The 7987-nt window shown below is 36.7% G+C and overlaps 1 pseudogene; it reads left to right on the top strand.

Moving 5' to 3' along the window:
- The first annotated feature begins 4139 nt into the window (after positions 1–4139).
- LOC100683540 lies at positions 4140–5024 on the top strand (annotated as a pseudogene).
- The last annotated feature ends 2963 nt before the right edge of the window (positions 5025–7987 follow it).

Genomic DNA, 7987 nt, shown 5'->3' with positions numbered 1-7987 from the left:
ATAAGTAATATTTATCTACAGGTTGATGAAATAATTTGTAAAATCCCATCCATTTCATACAGATGCATTTCTAATGTATTTCACTTTTTGGTTTAATAACTATATATAAAAATGCATATTTGTGTTGTTTCTCAACTGTATAGTAATAATAATTATAATGATAATTCATTCCGGAAGAAATGCCTCAATACTGAAAGCCTTTTAGTCACATGAAATGTTTTAAAATGCTATTTCAATTCATATGTATGTTTTTGTTGCAGAGAAGTATGATACTAAAATCAATGAAAAAACTTTCAAGCATAAAAAATATATTACATTAGGATAAAATTCTGTGGGGAAAGTGGAATGAAAATATAAGTCAAGGAGAAAAGAAATGATGTAAAAATATCTGACTACTGAAGAAAAGCTTGTTTGGGTATTTGTAAATGAAACGGAATAGTATCAAATCTCTATGATGTTTAGGCTTTGTTGGAAAATTGAAAAAGAGCAAAGAAATATTTATTTTTAAATGTCAGTATTTACAAAATGCCCCAAATCACAATCTTTGCAACTATATGAAGTTATAATGGGAAACGGTAGATATCAAAACTCACCATCTAGTTGAACCAATTTGGATATTCTAGTTACTTTTTCTATGTAACAAGCTAATCCAAAACTTGGTGACAGGAAGACATCATTGAATTAAGGTTCCCACATAATCCAAGGAGGACCTAAGTGAACTGTCAGCTGGTAGATTAAAATCATTTTTAATTTTTAATGCTCAATTCTAGAGAATGACAGATGATTACCGGAGGGGAGATGGGTGGGCAGATGGGTGAAATAGATGAAGGACATTAAGAGTACACTTATCACTGTACACACTGAGTAAATGTATAGAATTGTTGAATCACTATATTAAAAACCTAAAACTAATATAACACTGTATGTTAACTGCACTGGAATTAAAATTAAAATAAATGAATAAATTACAAGTTTAAAAATAATAATTGTGAATGATGGACCACTATATGATTTTAACATACGATTTAAGAATAGCTCGGATAATTAAAATGTAACAATATTCCTTATAGTCCTCAGATTCCATGGGTCAGGGTTTCAGACAGGCTCCTGCTGGAATGGTTTGTCTCTACTCCACAATGTCTGGGGCCTCTGCTGAGGAAACAAACACCTAAATGACTCAAACACCTAGGAACCAGAAGAGCTAGACCTGGAAAATCCATTTCTAAGTGGCTTCTTCACCTTGTGTCTGGTATCTGGGCTGGGCTGACCAGAGATTGGACTCAGATAGGACTGATGACGACAGTACCTACATATGTGTCCTCTCTGTATGGCTTTGGCTTTTCACAGCATTGAGAGCAAGCATTCCAAAAGAACTAAGTGGAAGTTGCATGGCTTTTTATGACCTAGCCTCTTGTAGGAGTCATGCAATGTCACTTCTGCAGGGCTCAGTTGGTCAAAAACAGTTACCAGATTCAAAGAGAGGAGACACAGATCCCATATCTCAATGGGAGGAGTATCAAAGAACTTGCAGTCATTTTTTAAAACCACCATATTGGTTGAGGAGGGGTTTTTATTTTTATTTTTTGCAACTTACATTCCTAGATAGATGATAAAAGATAACATAAACTCAATTTGAAGTTGAATAGTACAAGTAGGCTGTTGAACTCAAGGTTGGAAGAGATAAAAGAGAGATGTAGCCAAGAAAGCCTTCATCACAAACACCAGCTGAGGGCCTGTAAGCGTACAGCTCAGAAAAAAATGCTAAGAGGACTGCACAAATATTGCAAGACTCAGTATCTATCTCCAATGCTAGTAATGAGTTCAAATCCCAACCTTCTATCCACATACAACATGGCTTTGGGAAATCCTACCTAAGCCTCACTTTGTGTATCAGCAAAATGGAGAGCAAATGCTAGGGTTGTGGTGAGACCTAAACAAAATAGGATGAGAAGGAGGTATCATGGTGCATGGCACTCAGTAAGTGCTTAGTAAATGCTGTGCATTTGTTTATTCATTCAAAGAACCTACACATGTGGGAAAATTGAACGGGCATCAACCATAAAATTGACAGAGAATTAGTATTCCCCAAACATAAGTCAGAGCTCCAAACCTCCCTTACGGGTTCAGTAAGCTTGACTGAAATTTATGGAGTGCAAAGCTTAGAGGGTTTAGACCAATTTTCCTGGAGGAAAATTAGGACAGATTTTTGAAGATCTTCTGATGTCCAGGCTAACTGTCAAGTCTTTTGCCTGTGAAGCTCATCCGGATCATTGTTGCCAACTTGGAAAGATCTATACCATTTCTCATGAGAAGCCAACTATCCCAATCTGGGCTACTTTTTCTAAACATTAGATCTGAATTGATTTATTTTATCCCTAAATGCATTGGGCCACAGTCTTCCTGAATGGATTAAGTCAGACCTTCTACTTTTAGCAGTTGGCTCATTCAGTCCATTTCCCTACTATAAATACCTACCTGCACTTGTTTTACAGTAGAACTCTTTTGTCATCTGATTGTCCCAGTCTAGATTAGAGAGGAGAGGTAAGAGAGAATGCAAAATGGGATAGAGGACAGAGAAAGAGGGACTGCATTGCTCTAGGCTGCTCACTGGCTATTTTCACAGACCCCAAGGTCCATAGGTGACCGAATGTGGGAGAAAGCTAAGAGCTTCTAGCCCTTTTCTACATATTTCCTTGAGAAGTTGGCAGCTGTTGGCAACTTGGTCGAGTCACTCAGTCTCTGTCATATTATCTACTGGAAGTTTCCTTTTCCCAGTTTCATATCTCAGTCCCCCTGTTCAGAGCATATGGATACTGACCCCAGCTTCCAGGGCAGATCAAGAGAAGTTTTTTTTAATGCATGGTCTTAAGGCCCTCAAGTGAAAATAAATTTTCATAGAATCTCATACCCATCTCCTTGGAGTCCCAAAGAAGGAGTCACTGAGTTTCCACCAAATACTGATCTAACCCCTAATGAAGTCAAAGCATTTAAAGGAAATAGTTCAGGCCAGAGTCAGATGAAGGAGAGGGTCCACTGGGAAGCTACCTGGTGTGCCAATACATAAGGAAAGGTATGCTCATCTATCACCAAGGTGCTAGTACACCACTGGAAATTTAAGGCAATGGAAGAAAAAACATAATATCAAAACTTCTTAGAAAAAGTAGAAGGAATACCATAAAACAATCCTGGAGATGTGACTAAAACCTAGGAGCCATACTTTGGGTTGTAAATATTTGTCATTTTAGGGCAGCCAGGATCTAAATGTTCTCCCTATGTTGAGGTCTCGACCAGTGTCCTCCCTCTCCATTCCTCCCCTTACTATCCCAGTTTTCAGCTGTTCCTCCAAATTAAAGTTAAACAAATATTTGATTTGAACAAAAAAATTGATTGAAGGGGGCAGGAAATTATCACAGCCCACCAAGATTCCCATGTGTCTCCATCTGGATACTTCCCCCAAGGATCTAAGAGGGTTATAAAACACACTTGTCCACCTGCATTCAGGCACCAAAGGACCACTGTAATTCAATAGCAGCCAATGGGAAGTAGAGTCCCCTGGCCTCTTCAAGATGCATGAAATGCAGATGTGTCTCAAATAATAAAAAAGTGAAAAGTATTCATTAAAGATTTTCAAAAACAATTCATGCATGATGACCAAGTGGGGTTTATCTCAGGAACACAAGGTTGAAATTATAACCAATGGGATCGCCTGGGTAGCTCAGTCAATTGAGCATCCAACTCTTAATTTTGGCTCAGGTCATGATCTCAAGTTCATGGGATTGGGTCCTGCATCAGGCTCCACACTCAGTGTGGAGTCTGTTTGTTCCTCTCCCTCTACCCCTCCCCTGGCTCTCTCTCTCTCTCAAATAAATAAATAAATTTTTAAAATATTGTTAAAAAATCAATCAATATATGTAATTCATCATATTAACAAAATGAAAAATAAAAATTGACCATCTCAATAGACTCAGAAAGATTAATAGAAAATGATTCATAATAAAAATTCTCAGGGCTCTCAGAAGTTTAAGAAAGAATGACATAAGCAAGGTAGCTGCCATGCCTGCCTCCACTACAACTCTGACCTCCCTAACCCTACCACCACAGAATAATAAGCCAGGATTCACCACATCTATTGGGTAACTATGGAATATTATACCAAAATATAGAAAATTGGGGAAAATACCTATGGAGTTATATGTAAGGGTAGACATAAAACTATAGGTCAAGTGGTAGCCATGAAGAAAATGAGACTAGAAAATAAAGAGGAAGAAGTTCTTAGTACCACAATTCAGGAAATTTCTCTATTAAAGGAACTTTGTCATTCAAATATAGTCAGTCTTCAAGGTGTGCTTATACAGGATTCAAGGTTATATCGCATCTTTGAATTCCTTAGATTTTAGGAGATAACTTGGATTCTATCCCTCCTGGTCAGTTCGTGGATTCTTCAGTAAACACTTATTCATGCCAAATCAGACAAGGGATGTTGTTTTGTCACTCTGGAAGAGCTCTTCACAGAGACTTAAGATCTCAATATCTATTAACAACAAAGGAACAACTAAATTGGCTGCTTTGGACCTTGCCAAAGATTTTGGAATATCTAATAGAGTATATATCATAAGTAATAACACTCCGTCATGGATCTGCAGAAGTATTGCTGGGGTCAGCTCATAAGTCCTGTTGACATTTGGAGTACAGATGCTATATTTGCATAATTATCAACTAATAAGCCACTTATCTGTGGAGATTTAGAAATTGATCAGTTCTTCAGGATTCTCGGAGCTTTGGACACCCCCAATAATGAGTGTGGCTAGAAGTAGAATCTTTATAAGACTTGTAAGAGTACCTTTCCCAAGTGGAAGCCAGGAAGCCTCACATCCCATGTCAAAAACTTTGTTGACAATGGCTTGGATTTGCTTTCAAAAATGTCAGCACATTGGCAGGTTAATCCCACCAAACAAGTTTCTGGCAAAATTACACTGAATCATCCATATTTTAGTGATTTGGACAATCAGATTGAGAAGATGTAGCTTTCTGACAAAAAGTCCCCACATGCTGTCTCGAGAACAGATAGTTATATTTGTTCTGCTACCTCTATTTTTGTCTTGTGTGCTCTCTTCTCTGTTGTAAAACTTGAGCTGCACTTCATCATCTAATTTCAAAAGTGTAACTTAAAAATGTAAATATTGTTCTATATCAATTTAAATATAGTAATTCTTTGTATGAGTGTAGATCTCACTGTAACAAGTATTTGTTACTATAATAAAACTGTAAATCTAGTATTAATGACAGGAATTGGGAGGGGCTGTTTTTAAACCTCTCAGTAAATTAAGAGCAGAAGACAACTTCCTCAACCTGATAAAGAGCATCTCTGGAAAACCCACAGCTAGCATCATACTCATAGTGAATGACTGAATGGCTTTCCCCTTAAGATAAAAAATAAGGCAAGAATATCTGCTCTCACCATTTTATTCAACATTATACTAAAAAACCTAGCCAGTTTAATAAGGCAGCCGAATAAATAAAAGGCATGCAGATTTGAAAAGAAGTAAAACTGTCTTTGTCACAGATGACATGATTGCCTATGCGGAAAATCCTAAAATACCTGCAAAAGAGCTGATTTTAGCAAGGACACAGGATACAAGGCCTATATTAGAAAAAAAAGAATTTTTATATTCTAGAAACAAAGAATTAGAAATTGAAATAAAACAGATACCATTCATTTAAAAGAAACAATACTGTATTAGTTCTCAATTGGTACATAACAAATTACCAAATTAGCAGCTTGAAACAACAAACATTTATTATCTCACATAGTTTCTGAGTGTCGGGAATCTAGGAGCAGTTTTAGGGGGGTAGCATGGCTCAGCGTCTCTCAAGAGGTTGCCATCAAGATGACAACTAAGACTGCACTCATTGAAGCTTTGACTGGGGCTGGGGGATCTACTTCCAAGATCACTCATTCACATCTTGCTGGTAGAGGCCTCAATTTCTCCTTTATGAAGGTCTTATTTCTTCGCCACATGGAACCTTCCTGTAGAGTTGCTCCCATGTCTTCCAGGGTAAGCAATACAAGAGAGAGCAAAGAGGGAGCTGTAATGCCTTTTATTACTTAGTCTCAGAGGTGGTAATCCATCACTTCTGCCATAGAAACATTGGTCATGTAGATCAACCCTGGTACAAAGCGTGTGTGTGTAAGGGGGTACTATACAAGGGCACAAATACCAGGAGGGAAGGAGTATTTCAGGCCAATCTGGAGGCTGGCTACCACAAATACCACTTACAATAGCATCAAAAGACATAAAACACTTGTGGATAAATTTAACAAAATATGTGCTAAACCCTGTTACACTGAAATGACAAAATAATTACTGAAAAATCTAAAGAAGACATAAATAAGTAAAGATGTATACAATGTTTATGGATTCAAAGACTCAATATTACTAAGATGTCAATACTGCCCAAGGTATTGAGACTCAATATAATCTCACAATGCCACCGGGCTTTTTTCTTAATAGAAATTGACAAACTGATAGTGAAATTTGTATATAAATGTTAAGGACTTAAAATAGCCAAAACAACTTTGAAAAGAAGAACAAAGTTGGAGGAGTTAGACTACCTCCTACACTACATCCGAAAATAGTGTAAGAACTACACTATTTTAAGATTTACCATAAAGCTACAATAATAAAGACAGTGTGCTATTAACATAGGATAGACATATAGATCAATAGAACAGAACAAAGAGCCCAGAAATAAGCCCACTCATATATGGTCAATTAATTTTTGACAAAAATGCCAAAGAAATCCAATGGGAAAAAATTTTCAACAAATGTTGCTAGGACGATTGACTATCCCAGGAAGAAAATAACCTTGAACATTTGCCTTATACTATAAACAGGAATTACCTTAATATTGATCACTGGCCTAAATATAAATGCTTAACTATAAACTTCTAGAAGAAAACAGAGGAGGAAAATGTTAAAACCTTAGTGTAGGCAAATAATTCTTAGACAATAACAAAAAGCACCTATTCCAGAAGGGGAAAATTGATAAATTGGACTATATCAAAATTAAAGCGTTCTATTCTTTGAAATACAGTATTAAAAGCAAATAAACAAGCAAAAAAAGAAAATACAAGCCATAAACAGAAAAAAAATATATGTATAATACATATATCTGTTAAAAGGCTTGTATTTAGAGTATATTTAAAAACTCTTTTTAAAAAGCTTCTATAGGGATCCCTGGGTGGCGCAGCGGTTTGGCGCCTGCCCTTGGCCCAGGGCGCGATCCTGGAGACCCGGGATCGAATCCCACATCGGGCTCCCGGTGCATGGAGCCTGCTTCTCCCTCTTCCTGTGTCTCTGCCTCTCTCTCTCTCTGTATGACTATCATAAATAAAATAAAAAAATATAAAAAAAAGAGTTTAAAAAGCTTCTATAGCTCAAGAGTAAAATATTAACTCAAAAATAGGCCAAAGAGGGGGGCACCTGGGTGCCTCAGTTAGTTAAGTGTCCACCTCTTAGTTTCATCTCAGTTCTTAATCTCAGGATCATGAGCTGAGGCCCCACAATGAACTCTACGCTGGGCATGGAGGCTACTTTAAAAAAAAAAAAAAAAAAAGCAAACATTTGAACAGACACTTCACAAAAGAAAAACTATAAATGGCATATATACAAATGAAAAGTATGCTCAACATCATTGTCATCAGGAAAATGCAAATTTAAACCTCCAGATACTCCTACTACCCACTAGAATAGCTAAAATTAAAAAGAGAAACCATATCAAGTGTTGGCAAGGATGTAAAACAACTGGAAACCTCATATTGTGTTGGTAGAAATAAAAAAGAATACAGCACTTTGGAAAAATTCAGCGATTTCTTATACAGTTAAATATTCACATACTATATGACCCAGAAATCCCCTAGGTATTTACACAAGAAGAATTAGAACCTAGGTCTATACAAAGACTTCCTGCAAGTGTTCATAACTTG

Source organism: Canis lupus, chromosome 8, assembly GCF_011100685.1.
Source record: "Canis lupus familiaris isolate Mischka breed German Shepherd chromosome 8, alternate assembly UU_Cfam_GSD_1.0, whole genome shotgun sequence".
Classification (NCBI taxonomy): Eukaryota; Metazoa; Chordata; class Mammalia; order Carnivora; family Canidae; genus Canis; species Canis lupus.
The sequence above is the reverse complement of the archived record's forward strand: the minus strand, read 5'-3'. Positions and strand labels throughout refer to the sequence as shown.